Source organism: Penaeus monodon, chromosome 38 (genome assembly GCF_015228065.2).
Source record: "Penaeus monodon isolate SGIC_2016 chromosome 38, NSTDA_Pmon_1, whole genome shotgun sequence".
Lineage (NCBI taxonomy): Eukaryota > Metazoa > Arthropoda > Malacostraca > Decapoda > Penaeidae > Penaeus > Penaeus monodon.
In genome coordinates this window covers 20,587,243-20,607,242 of record NC_051423.1, presented here as the reverse complement: position 1 = coordinate 20,607,242, position 20,000 = coordinate 20,587,243, and the positions used below count along the sequence as shown (strand labels likewise).

General features: G+C 35.8%; 1 long non-coding RNA gene across 2 annotated transcripts in view; it reads right to left on the bottom strand.

The window, feature by feature from the left end:
* Positions 1–20,000, bottom strand: part of LOC119596860 — a 58,180-nt gene that overhangs the window by 14,703 nt on the left and 23,477 nt on the right. Inside the window, exon 1 of one of the 2 annotated variants that reach the window (XR_005230784.1) lies at positions 1,970–1,982. The exons of the other annotated variant lie outside the window; for it this stretch is intronic. This is a non-coding gene — a long non-coding RNA (uncharacterized LOC119596860). Of the gene's footprint in view, positions 1–1,969; positions 1,983–20,000 lie in introns of those variants that run through there. 2 annotated transcript variants of the gene reach the window in all.

Below are 20,000 nucleotides of genomic sequence, written 5' to 3'. Positions count from 1 at the left end.
AACCGCTCACGAAGCCCTAACTGCAAATATTTTCATCGAATGATTGATGGCAGCACAATAGTCACATGTATCCAATGGCCCCTTAAATGTTATTCCTATTTATTACCAAGACAAATACTTTCAATGGTATAAATTAATGATAGCAAATCCAGAAATAATTGTTTAGAGAATATGTCCATCTCAATTCAGCAACATCCTACAACAAAATCACAGGTTTGCACTGTTACTCTAACAATCTTTCTATAAAAATAATCACAGCTGATGCATTTCATACTCGTATATCCATCTCCTACAGCTACAGCGAAATGGACCGACAACCCCAAGCGAACTGGCTGGGCAGACATCGGGCCACGGGTGACTCAACTTTGCAATGCCCGATGACTGGCAATCCCATTTTGCCCGACATAGCTCCACTACTCTATCTATGCGCTCAGCAGCTGGATTCCCAGGCGCCGGTCAGGATGTGGAGACCCAGACCCAAAGATCTCCTCATGCTGCACCATCGGATCAGCAACAGCCAGGCGGAAAAAGGAACAGCGGATTGCTCTTATGTGATGATTAGGATTGACGTGCCTGCCGCCCTATATCAGAAGTTCTCTGTTAAGCTAGTCCTTAGTGTATATCTCAAGAGTTTATACAAGCAGTGCTGCATTCGCCCCCCAAAGTTGGGTCAAAGAATGAATATGTAAAGTATGGAGTGTGCTTTCACAGTTACAGCCATTTATGATTTAATAAGGATTTTCTTTTCACTGTCATATGTCAGCAGAAATGGGATAAATGATGTGCCTCTTCCACATATAATCAGCATCAGGTAAAAATCTGTACTAATGCCAGCTCACGAATTCAAAATGCAATAGCGAATAAGATAATCACAGGCCCTTGGACATGGCACAGTATGAAATACCCTTTTTCATACGCCAATAATCAACTTGAATATAAAATAACCTTGTTACATCACTGTAAATAATTGTTGGATTTGTATTTGTATAAGCCTACATATAGAAATATATTATTTGTCTTTTCTTAAGTCTTTATGTTTCCTTTATCCTGCCTGGACTTATCCAAGTACAAAATACCTGACCGTTATTCCATTATTTTTTTTTTTTTTTTTTTTTCTTTTTTTTTTTTTTTTTTTTATTAGTACAACACAATTAGCTAATTGCATAAATAATCTGTCCACTAATAAATTATTACGATTCATACATTGTATACCTGAAAGGCATTTTGACAGATTATTTGTAGTGTTGTGGCATATAATATGAAACTTCTCTTGATCTGATCATAACAACCTGCTAGATCAGGACCTCATGTATACATACCACTTCCTATTTTTATTCTACCCATAGATACCATAAGAACACATGCGTTCACCAAGAAGTACAGCTTACAATAAAGCCTCCTTTCCAATCCACCAACTAATCCTATATTTCCTTTGAATCTTTGCGAAGACTAAACATGACGTTTATTCAGATATTCTAGTTTAATATGTGAATAAAATATTGGTAATGATGATCAACAGTTAGAAAAATAGAAAAAGTATTAGCCCCCCCCCCCCCAAAAATATCTCCCCTCAAAATATCAAAGAGGAACAGGGGTAAACATGTGGAGATCAGATAGCGCCCTAGTCGCTTGACTCCTTGATAACTAAGCAACTTGTGAATCTCGATCTCTAGAGCTAACAAAATATGATCTAATGCTGTTTTGAAAATGTAGGCCCACGAAGTAACGCTTATGAAAAAATCTCTGCATGCCTAGACTGATCCTTAAGCTGCTTACCACAAGGCTAACGCTACAATTAGTTGAGCTTGGACCTCACCTGATTTCACTTACTCATGAGTATTTTTGCAAAACGTTTTATATTTTCTACTAAATGCAATAGTAATATTGCGTGGCTACTGTTATTATATTATTATTGTTTATTCTTAATATTATTATTGATCTTATATTTATTATGATGGTGTGACATTACATTGTTCTAAGATGAGATAAAACCCCTCCATAATAAAAAGAAATCAAGAAGAAAAGGGTAAACAGGTGAGATAGGTTAGTAACTAGTAAAATGGCTCATTGGTGACTATGGTATTCGTGGAGCATCTATATGTAAAGACAATTAATAAACTAAACTCAATGGGCATGGGCATTATACATACATGCCACCTGGCAGCATCAGGTTAAGAAAACAAAATCACATTGCAATGTGGTAAAATTATGGAAATTCTTTTCTCTTTTACTTTGATTGAATAAACAGTACCAAACCCCCCCCCCAACAATATAAATCTTGTAAAGAAAGAGTAATAAGCCAAAAACTATAAGAAAATTATGTATATGCCAAAACTATGTAAGGAAGCTCCGATTAGATAATAAATGACAATTTTGTACAAGGTCCTTCTCAGATTATAGTGTTGTCCCAAGAGTTCAATTGCAATAGGCCCAAAAATTTACCACATATTGTAATTATAATTAAGCAGATAAGGTTTGATTAAGGTTGCTAATGAGCTTTAGAAAACACTAAATGAATCTAAAATTTATCATATCTAAATAGGATTACAGCTTCGATTAAAGAAATTCTGATATTTAATGTATCCGTATAGAAAGCTAATGCATGAACGACCATACCTAATACAAATCTATCTTTGCGAAAAGTTTTCCTAAGAAACAGAAGATTATAAGCTTGCTTATTATTTATGTATTAACTAGCAAATATCAATACAAGTATAATCTCTACTTTTTATCACATAATTTCTTAACGTTTGTTCGGTTTTAGTTTGCGATTGAATCATCATCATACATTTATAGTTTGTTCTGTAAATTTTATACTTTAAAAAAATATGTAATACAAAGCCAGTAAAGTCAGTCTGGTTATGCAGACTGTAAACTGTAAATACAGTTATATTGTCTAATAGTCTAATAGCCAACAAAAAATTTTATATGCTATATTCCTCCCAGTTTATATAGTACAATAACCATTTATTATATTCATATATATAATTTACTCTTTATAGCTTAAAATTTTTTGGAAACAAGGTAGAAGTGCATGCCCCTATTTTTAGAAATCAATGTGTTTGCCAAGTTTGTTATTGTATATCCTTCCCTCCCCCTCCAAAAAATAAGTTTAATGCCTGCTATATGATGCAAGCGTGCGTAAGTGAGTTAACAAAATAGTAGCATAGGATACTAGAATAAACTTTATATTATTCGCAGGAGATCCTAGAACTATTGAGTTCTAACTGCTCAAGAGGACCATTTCGGACATTAGTAATTAGATTGGTTGCTGCATGCATGTTATAACACCCCCACTCTACCCAGTGCTTGCCAATAGTAAATGCCTATATTCCTGAAAAATCGCAACATTTCCATATGTAATTCATCATGCTCAATATTAGATCAAATCAGATGATACAAAGTAATTAGCTAAACATCATCGTTCATACTTCATGAAGCCTCATGCATGCGTTCATACTTTATAAGGAAACCTCTTGTGTTTTTTTTATCTGGATTTGTATATAAGAAAATACATTTTCTACATCACATATATTATTGTATTTAGTAATATCAAAACTTCAATGAACATAATCCATCTATAGCCCAGCCTGCAGGGGAAAAAAATTATACAATAATAAGAGTTCTATAATTTAATAATCATCAGACATACAAAGAACCAGAACGTGATCTGTGTTATATACAGCCTAAACTATATAATTTATAAAACATAAAAGTCCCTACCATTCAGGAGGCCTTAACTTAATAACCTGCTTTTTATGGGATAGTTTCTAGACCCTGTTGCAGCAAAAGAGAGAAATTTTACAATATTAAAAGAAAATAAATAAATAAATAAATAAATACTAAAGCTGCCCTAACGAACAGCTCAATATAATAATAATATGTTGGAAGACTCCTTCATTTACAAATAAACTGTCTTAACACCCATGTCTCTGCCCGTTAAAGCCTAGCCATTCAAAATAATGTATGTAATCTATATGAACACATATGAAATCCCAAAACGTAACTACACTAGCTGATATTATAAAACAAAATGCCAAACAAAAAATCTGTGAAAACAAAACTAGACCAATTACAATTTTTATAGTAGTTATCGTCATTCCTAAAAGGTGCGACTGTGCCAAAGGAACACATCCTCCTACAGTCCCTGCTATCGGTCTGAAAATTTAACATTAGCTAATACAAAAGATAAATTGAACTTGAATATGATTACATATAAAATCTTAGAAAAACACAAATGCTAAATAGAATTGGCTCAACACAAAAAAAGCATTTTCACAGCCTATTAACCCCTGCGTTTTTTTCTAGTTCACCGGGTAGGCATACTACTATGCTGATCGCGCAGGCAGTGTTTTTCAGTAGCCAAATGCCGCACAGGAAGCAACCATACAGATGCAGACCAACAGATACGACCTGTTATGTTTTTTTTTCTTTTGTGTCTTCTTTTTTTTTTTTTTTCTGTTTTTTAAGGCAGCATATGCCACAGCACGCCAAAAAGCCCATGCCACATTAGGTTAATGGGAAATACTCACAAATATGCACCTTGAATCCACATGCCTGTCTTTAATCGTTCACCCCGAAGTCAAACATGAATCCTACTGCCTCTTACCTCATTCAAGTCTCGCTGGTATAGCTGCCCAACAGCCAAAACCAGTAAATGTATAAAATTTCAAAATGAATAAACAGAAAACAAAAATTATATTGGACCATTATTCTAGTAATAAACAGCATTATTATACTGTACCAAGAAAACTTCATGACTGCCCCATTTGAACATTGCGATATTCCTTCCACGGAAGTTCAATTGAGACATGAGACTTGCAAAACAAGCGGTGCATTCAAAGCGCCTAATGAGTGCCGAAAGTAAGAATCTAACGTCAGCGGACTGTTTTTTTCCCGCTTTTTTCCAAAATAACCCATATACTTTCCAGCCTTCGTTGCTCTACTGTTACAATACTATGTAACATACCACCACGAAACATTTTAAACTGGTGTGGTATATTTTAAAGCCTATGCAAACATTATTAAAATTGGCACTCCAAGTAAAAGATTTAAATAGATGCTTCATGTGTTCGTGCAGCAGCAAGTTAGGGAGGCACAAGAGTACGAATTCTACTAGGAGAGAAGAGAATATACAAGTAACTCAACAAACATGTAATGAATAACTCAAAACTTATTATAAGGTAATTTCCTCTTTCCTCTTCCAGTACATGGTACCAATGGCAGGAGAACTATGCAGATGGAAAACGAAGACCCAAATACCATGTTTATATTAATCAACAGAGATATCCTTCGCATAGTTAATATAAATATAGAAAAAATAATGATATTTACTATTTTTTCTGTTTTTTTGTTAAGGTATAAAAAGGTGAAATGTTAATAAATCTCTATTAAGTAACACTGAAAATCAGACACAAAAATTCACAGAAATTTACATATCTCCATACTAAAATGCATACACTTCTGCCATACTTATGATTACTATTTAACTCCATACCAAAAAAATATGAACAACCTCCTAAATACAGAGAACCTATGTGAGTAATCTGCTACCTACAATAGATTATTTAGATGCACGGAAGACTGATAGCCAAATGTAAGTACCCTTAGCCTAATAAGAGGCTTGACGTAAATAAATAAACTTAAGCTTTTTTTTTTTCTTTTATCACTGATCAATGTCCTACACATAAATTATGATATGTATATCAATGACCTAAATCCTATTTTTCTCTTCTTTTCATATAAACATCTACATTCCTTTGTGGCGTAATGATATTACAATTGACTATGAATTCTATGGATGGAGGATGGATGCCTGTAGCGTGGGTGGGTGGAGGATCGGCATGGATAAGGATGGCATGACGACGGCATGCGATGGATTGGGTGGGTGATGCGATCGCGATGAATAGATATGAATGGTAATGGAACAGATGGTAGTGGATGGATGAATTAGATGGATGATGAATAGGCGTAGGCCAGCAGGGTCATATGGATGGATGGAATGGCATAGCATAGATGCGAATGGATGCGCTAGATGGACAGATGGATGCAATGTATGGATAGGATTGGATGAATGATGGATGGATGCGATGGATGTTGATAGGATAATATCGCGATGGATGAATGGTGGATGCATGGATGGATAGGGTGGATGCGTGAGCGGATGGAGATGGCTAGTGGATGGGATGGATAGGAGTGGGTGGATGGAATGGTATTGGTGGCGTGGGTAGCTTGGGTGGAGTCGGAGTGGTCTAGTGGATGCGATGAATAGCGATGGATGCGATGATGAGATGGATGGCATGATGGCCGTGGATAGGAATAGGATGAATAGGTAGGATGGAATGGCAGTGATCATGCGATCAAGACATGAGACAGATGACAGATGATGGCCCGTGGATGGATGGAAATAGCGAATGGCATGGGGTGGATGGGCATGCCGATGCGATGACATAGGAGGGATAGCTAATGGATGGATAGGGTAGCCCGATAAGCGATCCAGGCAGCATGGATGGCATGTGAATAGCGGGACAGATAGGCACGCGCCAGGGCATGGATAGGATGGAAACCCCAAGACGATGGATGAGCATTTTATTTCTTCTGGCAATGCGATATGGACACCTCACGTGCGCGTTGGCGTAGTGTGCGTAGTGAGATGATCACTTAAACACAAGTGGCGTGCGTGCATGCAGGTGGAAGTGGGTTGGCCTGTGCGGGGAGGTGCGGTAGCGGGCTGGCGTGGCCGTATGGGTAGGAGCGCGGTCGCGTGGTAGCGCGTCGGCTGCGGCAGATCCACAGTCGTGGACGGGCGATGGATGAGATGGATGGATGGATGGAGGGACTGGATGCCGATGGCTATCGATCGCGGATGCGTTGTGTCTAGCTTGTGCTGATAATATAATGTTAGTATGTGCTATAATTCATAATAGGCACTGTACTACATATCAAACATATAGTTCTATGTGTATAATATACACATAGATGTCTGTGGCGTACATACAATAAGACAATATATGTATATCATAGTATATAACACATATAATATGCAAATGTATATAAATAAGCCATCATATTAATCATATAGCCTACTATATCATGTATAAAATGAGAATGATATACTGCACAATGCCACTGGGCATGTATCTTGACCAGTTCCTATTTTGTATCTTCATCAGAAAATATATACATTTTTTCCCCACAAAGAAATTACACACACACACAAACACACACACACACACTAGGCACACACACAAACACACACACACACACACCACACACCCACCACACTACACACACACACACACAACACACACCCATAATAATATACATACAAACAATTATGTGCTCAATCCATATAATGCAGTATATATTAATCAATATATATAATAGTACATAATATACCTAATATATATATAATATATATATTATAATATAAAATAATATATATGCTGTATATATAATTTTTTTTTTGTTTCTTTTTATTTCAACAGCCATTCATATCCACTGATCAGCGACATAAGGCCTCTATCAGTTCACTACTGCATAGTGTGAATATGGACAGGCCACCTACACTTGCCCCTGACTGGATAGCCCTTCCAATCAACCGCTTGTTTAGTGACCACCAACGCACACATACACTGACTCTTCTCAAGGCGAACTTATGTCTGTTTTTCTGCGCAGCGGCAAGCGAGGTGAAGTATCCCTTAGCCCCCCTCTCTTTAGGCTAACACCGCCACCGGCCGGTGACTCGAATCATCTCGCGAACTACAGATTTGCAGGTCGTCGACAGTCTTCCGCAGTCCGATAGCCTCTCAACCACGCAGCCACCACAGGCCTTCATGTGTAATCAACTATATGCTATATCCATAATATGTATCATATACAATAAAACATAACAGATATATGGCAGATATATACACATTACATGCATTCATAAACACATGTTATACTATAACAATATATATAGTAGATTATCTCGTATCATATATCTAGCTATGTATGTATATAATGTGTTAAATATATATATCATATATATACGAATAATATATAAATAGTAAACTAATATCACTATATAATATCAGTATATATATATAATACTTAATCTGTCAGGTATGTATATAAGAATGTATGATATGTAATGTATTATGTATGTATGTATGCCTATGTATGAGATGTTGAACCTTATATGAATGATATACTAGTCTATATATATAATATACTATATATAGCTATATAATTGATATCACATATAATAGTAATGTATGATATGTATGTAATTTAGTATGCTATGTATGTATGTATGTAATCATCCAGCATGTTATATAATTATAATTCACTTACGTATAATATAGTTATATAATATATACTATAATATATATATATATCTGCTATGTTAGTATGTATGTCCGGTAGCTATGCTCATGTATGTATGATATATGATATCTATACTCATAATATATAGAGTTATATCATATATATATCTATACATATATATCGTGTATCCTGTTGTATGTTATGTATGTATGCTACTAGTATGTATGTATGTATGTATGTAATTGCTATGTATGCTATCGTCCATTATGTAAGTATGTATGTATGTATGTATGTAAGTATGTATGTATCATATGTATGCCTATGCTATGCTATATATATATGTATGTATGTATTGTACTATATGCTATGCTTGATATGATATATAGTATATACTATGCATATATAATATATATAATATCATATATATAAATCCTAAATTATATAATATAATAATATATATAATATATCAATCTATATATATATATATACATTACATATCATACATATAAATTAGATATAATTATTATATCATGTTATATGTAATCATCATAAATAATAGTATAATAATGATCATATAAATATAGAGTAATATATTTATGATAAATATAAATTATATATGTTATATATATAAATAAATATATACACTTAAATACTATAATATAGTATATATTAAATATAGTATATATAATATATATGTATATAAATTATATATAAATAATAATATAAATATATATATAAATTATATATCATAAAATAATATATATATAATATTTATATCATATATATAATAATATATAATAACACTATATATATAAATTTATATAATATAAATATAATATATTGTTTATATTCTTATAGTACCTAAATATATCATACTACTATATAGTACGTATATAATATAGTAATCTATAATTAGACTCTATATATAATATATATAATGTATGATAGGCTATCATAAGAATATTATGTATAGTATCGTATGCTATGTATGTATAGTATGTATGTAATGTATGACTATGTATGTAGTCATAGTCTGTATGATTAATGTATGTAATGTATGTATTGTATGAACGCCCTATATACTACATATAATTATTATATACCTAGTATTATATAATAAACAATATCTGTCAATAGATATCGTATAGATATGGATTTATGTATAGATGTATGTACTGCTATGTAGTATATATGCTATATCCATGCAATGTATGATATGTATGTCATGCTATGTATGTATGTAATGCTATGTATGTATCGTATGTATTAAATGTATGTCAATGTATATAATCATAATATATAATTATACAATATTATAAAATATATATATATTTATTCATTATACTCATATCTGATATCAGTAGTATCACGTACCTGTTATGTATAGTATGGATCGTATATGTATGGTATGCACTGTTGTAAACGTAATGTATGTATGTAGGTATGTATGTATATTGTATGTCAGTATAATATGATGACATATTGATATTAATATGTATAGCTTATGTTATGTGCTAGATCATCAGTGTATATCTATAGTAATATACATAATAATATATACTAAGCATATACTTATATTAATATACTAATTATATATATATAATATATCTATTTATATTCAAGCTTATAATATATAAATACCTAGGTATATATATATAAATATAATATTATATAAATCGTATAATAATGAGATGAGATATATATATGATAATATATATATAATATAACATATTGTATATAGTATATATCTATATATCTATAGTAATACATATATAGTATTACATTACTATAATTATACATATAGCTATATTAATATATATAGATATAATCATTATGAATATAGTACCTATAGTATATATAAAATCATCATATAATACATACTATCGTATGCATATATATATAATAGTATATATAAAATATGATAAAAGTCTATATACTAACTAATATATATATATATGATAGTAAACCTTCATATATATAGACGTTAATATATTAAATATGATATATAAAATATATATAAATATATATATCTCATATATTTCACAAATAAAAATAAAGATATATTTATAAATTTAGACTTATAACCTGATTTATATATTATAATAAAAATTAAAGATCAAATATAAACATTAATACTATATAATATAAATACTTATTTATATCAATACTATATATATATATATATATATATATAATAGTATATTATATATACTATAATAATATAATCAGCTGTGGGCTGCTGTGTGCTGCCTGTGTGGATTATAGTGTGCTGGGATGTAGATGCTAGTGTGTGCCTCGTGTGTGGGTGTGTGTGTGTGTGTGTAGCTGTGCGTTGTGGACATAGATAGTGTATCATATACATATGATAATACTACGTCGTACTATATACATAATATTATGCCTTATAATATATAGCATATTACATGATCATATGATATAATAAGTCCATTATATGGTAGATATGTGCATATAATGAGTATAGACGTATATATCATATATACACATAATTATACATATACATTTATACAATAATATACATACTATCTATATATAATAATACTCTAGTATAATACATCATCAATACTATACATATACATCATATATAGCTAATATATTATAAATGTACCCCCGTATATATATTATAGTATTATATACAATATATTATATTTAAATATATATATATATATATATAATATACCTATGATTCTAGACTAGTATAATATATCTTGGAAATCTTGTAGGGTGCCTTCACGTAGCATGGTGCCTAGTAAGAAGGCGATGTGTGGCTAGCCTAGATAGTGTTAAGTGCTTGCATGCCTCTGCCTACTCGCTATGCAAGCTCCCACCCCTGGCCCGTAGCCCATGTGCAGGAAAAAAGGAGCCATGCTTACCTCGAATAAGTTCTCCACTGCCAGGATCACAGCCTCGATCTCCATCATATAAGACTTACTGCAGTAGCCTACTCGTGGCCACCCACTAGGCCTACTGCCCTGGCTACCTTGACGCTTATATCGAAAAAGGATCCCAGGCTAAAAATCTGTGGGGGATCTCGGAGCAGCAGGAGCCGGCCCCCCCAGCAGGTACATGGAGTTAATAGCGCCACCGCGCGTGTGGAGACGCTCTGCCTTGTACCAACTCCTGACCCCTAGCCAACCCGGCGCCCGCCCCCTAATAGAGGGGGAAATGGGGCGGCTCGCGGAGGAGGTGGCCTTAGCCCAGTCTACTCCCCCCAGGAATGACCCTCTGCGGCCAATCGTCTTTTTAAATGCGAAAATGCTGCCAGGAGGGCAGAGGTGCTATGTCCCTCCCACCAGCAAGTAAGCGCGCGGGCTGTAGGCAGTCCCGCCTGGGAGGGCAAATGTCTGGGTCGTGCCAGGATTCAGGAGCTTGAGCAGTACACCCGAAAGAGTAATCGTCTCCGTCCTGCCCGCCCCGGCCAGGCGCCAACCCCCACCATGAAGCTCATAGTTGGGCAAAGCCATCCGGCGAACCCACACAGGTGGATAGGCTTGCCCGACCGATCCCAGCTAGCTAGCCGTACCCCCTCTTTATCTGGGGACTGTCTCGCTATGGTGGGATGGCGGCAGAAGCAACTCGCGTCGGAGAACCCGTGACACTCATAACGCGTAATGTAGAACATAACACGAAGGCCTTAACCTCAGGCGTGCTTTTCCGCGTAGCTAGGCGACGCCTGTGGAACATACCGGTCTTGACCGGCCCAGGCCATGAGCGGTTACCTCTGTCTATCGCGGGAATTGAAGAGAATGACCGCGAGTGATGACGTGCGCCTGCCCTCTCAGAGAAGTGAGCAAGACCTGGTAAGGTAGCAGGCACGCATCAGTGTAGGTGTGGTTTAAAACACCTAACTACTTGGTCGGGCCGCCAAGCGATAGCCGATCACCACTCCCAGGGGTGTAAGCCATCCAGCCCATACTCAGCGACTTCAGCATGCGGGTAGTCGAACGGTGACACCGCGTTGATGAGCGTATCATAGTCATTGAGACATGAAGCCATGCATTTTGGCCTTTTCATGTACTCTTATTCAAAGCCCTGATGAGTACGCCTCCCTAACCAGATGTACATAAAACCCGATGTGAAAGAGGCGTTCTACACCAATACTCGACATAGTGTAGGCAGCAGACGAATTGCCCCCGCGGCAGACATTCGCCATCTGTTCCTGGCGATTCAATGCGCCGATATCCGCCGCTGAACCGCAGTCTAAAGTTCTACGAGATGTATGTCGCGACCCCCATGGCTCGAGAAGCAGCGGGCTGCATCACCAGCAGCCGAGAATAGGCCGATCCTTAACACCGGGAACTTTGCCTAACAAGGCCGAAAATGAGAGATCTCTGCGCCTCCTTGACGTACCAGCGAACCTCCAACTCTACATCGCGTGATGGACTTGACCGGTAACAAGCGATACTGGGCTACAGTGGCCAAGTGAGATACGAACCACATGCCTTGCTGAGCACGCGACTGGAGGATCCTCCAGAACTGCAGGCGTTTACCGAGTGCCTGCAGTTCCTAGCTCAAGCGCAACCGACCATAGGCCCTGCTTGTAGCGCCTACCCTGCGCGCCCGTACACTTCAAAGCTCCCGTCCCTCATGTAGCTCCACCCTAAGCGTGCTTTAACTTGCCGACAGACTAAGGAGGCAGGAGGTGTGCCCGATGGCGCCTTCGCCACGGCTAGTCTGCTCGAACCCGATTCTCAGAAACCAGCCAACATGACGGATCCACTAGTTGCTCTACGTCGGGAGTCCTTCAAGGCCGTAACAACTCGAAGCAGCTAAGGAAACGAGTCCATTGGCGTACGCCCAAGAGACAAGGCCAGAATACCACTCCTAGAGAGACATTAAGACAGCCGCCACTGAAGCGGTGTCGCAAGCGCATCGTAAATGGAATCAAGATCTTCGCGTCGGTTCTCATAGAGTGCCCGTAGGAAGCCGCGGCCTCGAGACACTGCCCTGAGAAGGCGCCGACAAGGCAACAGTTCATCAGGAATAACTTGCTGCAGCCGAGCGCCGAAGCAATCTCTTACTGGTAAATGACCTCTCGCCCTGCCTACCAAGCCCTTGAGCAGAAAACTGAACCCTAAGCCCTCCTCACAGAATGAGCCTGCAGCTTACCGATACAGCTGATGGACGGATCATCTCGATCATGTTGCGGTAGTGGTTAGAGAACGTTGCGGCCTGAGTATTTTTAGCAACAGTAGACATGCACCAGATGGATCCTCCGAACAGTTAGACTTGGATGACCAAGCGATAGTCTCAGTGCCCTCGGCCGGGACCCACCACAGCGAAGGATCGGGTCTTTTCTCTCTTTTTTTTTTGGCTTTTTGTTGCTGGTTTTTTTTTTTTTTTGGTTTTTTTGTTTGTTTTTTTTTTTCCAACCTCCACCACTAACAGAGGTTAAGGTAACGGCAATTCCAAGTTGAAGAGTGGCAAAGCATGCAGGCCATATAGCTGGATATCCCTGCTGGAACTGCTAAAGGCTGCTGATCATGTATTTTTCGGGTGATGAACCTATGGCACGGGACCTGATAACAGATCCTTGGACTAGCCATTTGGCAGTCTCGCCTGGATACCATTACCCCTGATCCTGCTGAAGGGAGGCGTGTCATCCCCTACTCTGCGAAGGGAAAAGGGGAATTGAATGGGACTGTAAGCAACTACCCGCTGAGCATTACACTGCTCAGCATCAACCAGGCAAGGTTCTCGCTCCAATTCTCTGAAACGTGGGGAATCCCAACACCCTCACTGCAAGCACCAGAAGACCGAGATGTAGCAGCTCTGCGATCTTACTCCTGGCAAGCCACAATAGACCGAGTCTATCCTAGCGCTTCAGAGTAATTCATGCCGAACGCCGGCGTGCAGTTTGAGTCGTGCGGTTGACTATGCAGCTTACACTCCGACTCAGAAGAGCCGTTCTGACGCGGGGGACAGCCATAGGGAATCGCCTATCGGCCACGAGATCCTTGAGGCCCTCAGAGAATTCCGAGCAACAGATTATTAGCGACCTGAATAAGCAAGCTCTATACAAGGTACTGAAAGTGCTGTATAAGCTGTAGCGTGGCGCGGTGTATGTCGAACTTTCTTCCTGCTTAAATTCAGGGGTGAAAGGGCCAAGGCGACTGCCTGCTCTTAGCACCCACACTTTCTACAACAACTGTATGAGACTAGGATAATGGCAGCCAACGGAGTACTAGCCCAAAGTCAGTGCCGGAGCCCAACAATAGGCCATATAATTAGGTACTCGCGACTTTGACTTTGCCGACGATGTCTGCCATAACCTATATGAGCTCCTGGCGAGTCACTTGTAGAGCGCGCTCTTGATGCACTTATAGCAATGAGCGCGAAAGCCCCTTAGGCTTACAGAAGGTCTCCGCGATCCAAGACCAAGATTATGGACTTTGGGGGCCTGTTATGCGGCCGAACCCGTATCCAGTCGAATCATGCTTGCGAGCCTGCGCCATGAGTGACGTGAAGTCACAGAAAGTTTACACTACCTTTGGTCAGAAGTAGCTACAGAACTATCATGGGTTGTCAGCTACCAGGAAGTCAGTAAGACGGTATTGCCCGCTCGAGCAACAGAGAGCCATGAACTCGATCAACAATGATGACACGTTTGGAGAATGTCTACTCGGTGCGCACGGACGTACTCTATTGCCAGAGGACCAAGCTAGCGTGTCTACTCAAGGCCTTGCATACTTCGTTTAGTACTACCTAATGGAATCCCCCCCCTGAAACCATGCGACGCTAATACACAGAGCCTTGGAGTCCCGCACTTCGACTGCCTTTGCTAACCAAGTCCTACCCCGCCGGATCTATGGCTCGAGTGACAGTATGGCAGAACCACGTAGTCCACACCTGGAGCGGAATTAACACCGCTGAGACTGGCATGACGGAACCTGATTACTTAGCACATAATCTCTGATCGCCCAACTCAGGCTATATGGCCACCCAGCTCGCCCTACCCGACAATAGGACGACCCTGCCCCATCCAGGTTGTACTCTCTGCGAGACAACCCTTGAGGTGGAGGAGACCTAGCTAGAGGTAGTCCTAGGGCGACAATGGAGATCATACAAAGCTTGGCGGCAGACTCGACGAGACTAAGTAGCTGATGGAACTAAGAGATGTGGACCGATGTGCCATGCCTGGAGACTAAGCTCGAGGAGATCACTCGATGGCTGGAAGCGAACGGAGTGGATGCGGCCATGACCGCCCACGTCGGCCGATCTAGCCCCTTGAATGATGATGATGATGAATAATATATATATATAGGTATAGTATACACTAACATACATCTACATACTATATACATACAGTATATGTACATATGACATATATAGTATACATAGGTATATAATATACATACATATATATACACACATTACTATACATATATATAGTATATATATATATTATATATTATAAGATTTATATGATACCATATTATATATATATACCAATGTATATATACTTATAAATGTATATATGCTTCTACTTCTTAGATTTTGCCAGATCTAGGAGGCGCAGATTTATTCCACGCCAGCGACACAGGCTCCTCTCTCAATTCACTAAATGGAGAGGTATATGGCAGAACACTCAGCCACCCTTGCACTGATAGGCCACTTCTCCTTAATCACCACGGTTATAGTGCACGAAGAATTCCTTCCACATTCATCAATGCCGATTAAATTTCTACTGAGAGCGACGCATAGAGATAAAGGAAAATGGACACTGCCAGACACTACAATACAAAGTCGCGATTTGATAGACGTTCCAGCTCAATGGAATGAGGTGATAGTTTGTTGGCCTTTGCCTGAGCACCATGGATTCATGTCACTAGATATGTTCCTCAATAAAATTATCCTAATATTTGCTTTCTTTATGATTTATTAATTATTACTCAAGTTGTAAGATCAGTCAGAAATGCCCTTTATATTATCTGTAATTTTACTCGACAACTGGAACCATTCTTAAACGTATATGTTGTAAGTTAACTCAAATACTATTTACCTATATTACAAAAACTTCGCCCCACGTTCTACAATTAAATCGCCCAATAGCGAAAGGTTATTTAATCTCCATAAAACTGATAATCAAAATCCAGAAATAAATAAATGAAGAAAAAAAATAAAACTTTAAACACCCACAAACTTTACTTACATTGCTTATCTCCCCCTCTCTTCCAATTTTAATGAATACCAGCCCATCAACAAATGTCGGGGACACGCAGGAAGCGCAGTAGCTACTGAGCGGCCCAAGCTGGGTTTGCGTTATAATTATCGATACACATTTTTGTAAAATTAACAGAATTCGGGATGAAATTTGTTGTTGCTCTCAGCTGGTCCTCTCAGCCGACTACAAGGACGCGTTCGAACGAGCGGACGGGCTTCACTGTCTTGAGATCTGTGTGTTTTTATCTGTATATTCCTTTTTAAAAGCCCTGTGATGTACGTAGGTATATTTTTATTATAATATTTTAAGCATGGCAGTCAAGTAAAATCTTATATGAAATAACTTTAGCTACGATGCGGATATTTACAATAAAATAAGTGTTGGCGCAGTTCATAGTAATCAGGACAGTTGCTATTGGGTCAGGCAATAGCATAACGCCAAAGCAATATCAAGCGAAAAATCTTCATATAATATATATATTTTTTCTATTTCAATAAAAGACTTCCTGCTCTAGATTAATCTAGATTTTAAGCTAAAACTTACATATTAAATCAAATTAAGACGAAAGTCCTCTGCTTCAAAATTTCATCATTGTAGAGGAGTAAGATAGATAGAAATCTAGAGTATGAGATGAAAGAGTAGTAAGAATATATATGCCGAGAGAGATACGATATATTAATTATTATATCATATATCTTATATATATATAATAATATATGTTATCACTATATGTATATGTATATGCAATGTACTATATATAACTTTGTGATATATATATTTGCTATATTATATATATATATATATATATCATGTATATACTTATATATATATAATATATATTTATAAATATATTGTTATAATACTAACTTATTTATAATATATATTTTATATAATATATTGCTGATACTTATCATATATGCCGTATGGTATTATATATAGTATATATATTATATACTATACATAGATATATATAAGATAGTAGTATTTATATAGCATATGCATGCATCTATTATATATGGTATCTGGATAGTAATAGTATGTATCACGACCTATATAACACTAATATACATAGATATATAGACAGAGAGAGAGACGTAGATAGGGATGCCAAGAGAGAGAGGTACGGAGAGAAGAGAAGAGGGAGAGGAGCCCAGAGGCTGAGAGGGCGATGGACGAGCAGAGAGTAGCAAGACCCCGAGAATATGTACTGAGAGATAGCTATAAAGGAGGGAGAGCGAACGATGGAGAGAGACGAGTGGTGTATATATATATGTTTGTGAGCAGAGAGAGTATGCGGAGAGGTAGAGAGAGATGAGGACGATGAGAGAAGTTAGAAGAAATTATATAGTGATATAGGAGCGAGAGAGAAGATCCATATGAGAGATATTGAGATATATATGTACGTATCATATTATATGATATATTGAATATATAGGAGTTTTTGGTAGTGATGATAGAGAGAGTATAGAGAATATGATAAAGATTATGATGTCGGATGAAGAGGTAACTACTATACTTATTACTATATATAGATATATAATATTATATATATATTGCTATAGATATATGTATATCATATATGGCTATGTATATAGATATGTATTAATACTAGAGATGATTATGATACGATATAGTACTATATGGGATTTTATTAGATATATAAAAAGTATGCATATTACTCCATTAGAGTAATATTTATATATACTATATAATTATGTTATAGAATAATGTATAGACTTTATATATGTCGATGAGGACGACTAGATATTAGTATATACACCTCAAGGATCATAGGAGAACATAGATACTACTCCAGTAGAGCGACGGAGTGACTTGTATAGTAGATCCGATTGATACGAGAGAAGTAGAGTAGGTAAGCATAATATATAATGCCGATGTATATACGCACGAGATCGTAGTAGAGATAGTAGGCAGACGAGAGAGAATGATACTAGTTATAGGATGTAGTATGGTATTTAATATAATAATATGGCTATAGATACGCTATAATATAACTATAGATATATACTAATATATCAGAGATATTCTATATATATATATATGGAACTCGAGGATATAGAGGAGTATTAAATGAAGATAGGAGCGGAGAGAACGATTAGGTAGAGATATAGAGAGTAATAAGATAGAAATATAGAAAAGATAGAGCAGCTATATATATATACTACGGTAATATGGAGATATATAGGCCTGTCCATTGTGATGATATCAAGATACGTTAGATAATAATACGAATTGATAGGAGACATATTATCGTCAGTATATATATATAGTTATATATATATATATATACTATACTATATATAGTATATATAGTATTCTTTTATATATATTAGAGCGATACTTTATATATATGATAATGATAGATATGAAGAGATATATATATACGGATATATTATATACTAATATAAGAATATTTAATTGATGATATATATATTTATATCCGTAATACATATTGTAGATATAATATATATTTATTATAATATGTATAGTATCAGTATATATATAGAATATATAATAATAATATATTATATATATAAACGTACATTATGAAATCAAAAGCTAAATCTAAATGTCTCTGATCCAAAACTAATCCATATGTATTATATATAGTAAATAATATTCACTTATATATATATATATATAATATATATACTATGTATATGATAATATATATACATATATTTATATATATGTGCTATTAATATATATATGCGTAATGGTATGATATATATATATATTAGAAATAATAATATATAAATACTTATTATAGCAACTATAGTACTAATACATATAGATATATATAGTATAATATAGTAGGTATAGATTATTATATATATTTATTAGATATGTATATAGATATGTGGTAATGTATATCTATAGCTATAGACAAAAACCAACACGATATCGTATATATATATTATTTTTTTAGATATATATCAGATAAGATAGAATATGATATATTTAATATATATATTTTACTATATCTATTTATTTATATCAATATATATAGTCTATATAATATAGCATGCAGTATGTCTATATACATATATTTATCACGTTATCATAATATAAGCATTATATACATAACTATATAGTACCTACATATATATATTTCACTATACTATACTATAATCTCTAACTTATATATATAGACTGTATGTTATTATTATATATGTATACTATATATATATTATATATCATTATATATAGTTCTATTATAATAGTGATCTGATATATATATATGTCGATTAGATATAGGTATATTATATAATAGGCGTATGCTAGGTATATTAATTATAGAATAATGATAAGACTAATTATAATCAGATATATGATCTATATTACATAGGAAGATAGCTCTATATGAACTATAGTATCTGAGAGTAGATAGGCCTATAGAGATAGATGATTAATGAAGTAGTATATGCGTGGTAGATAATAAGAGCATAGAGATAGATATAGATATATATATATATTAAATATAGTA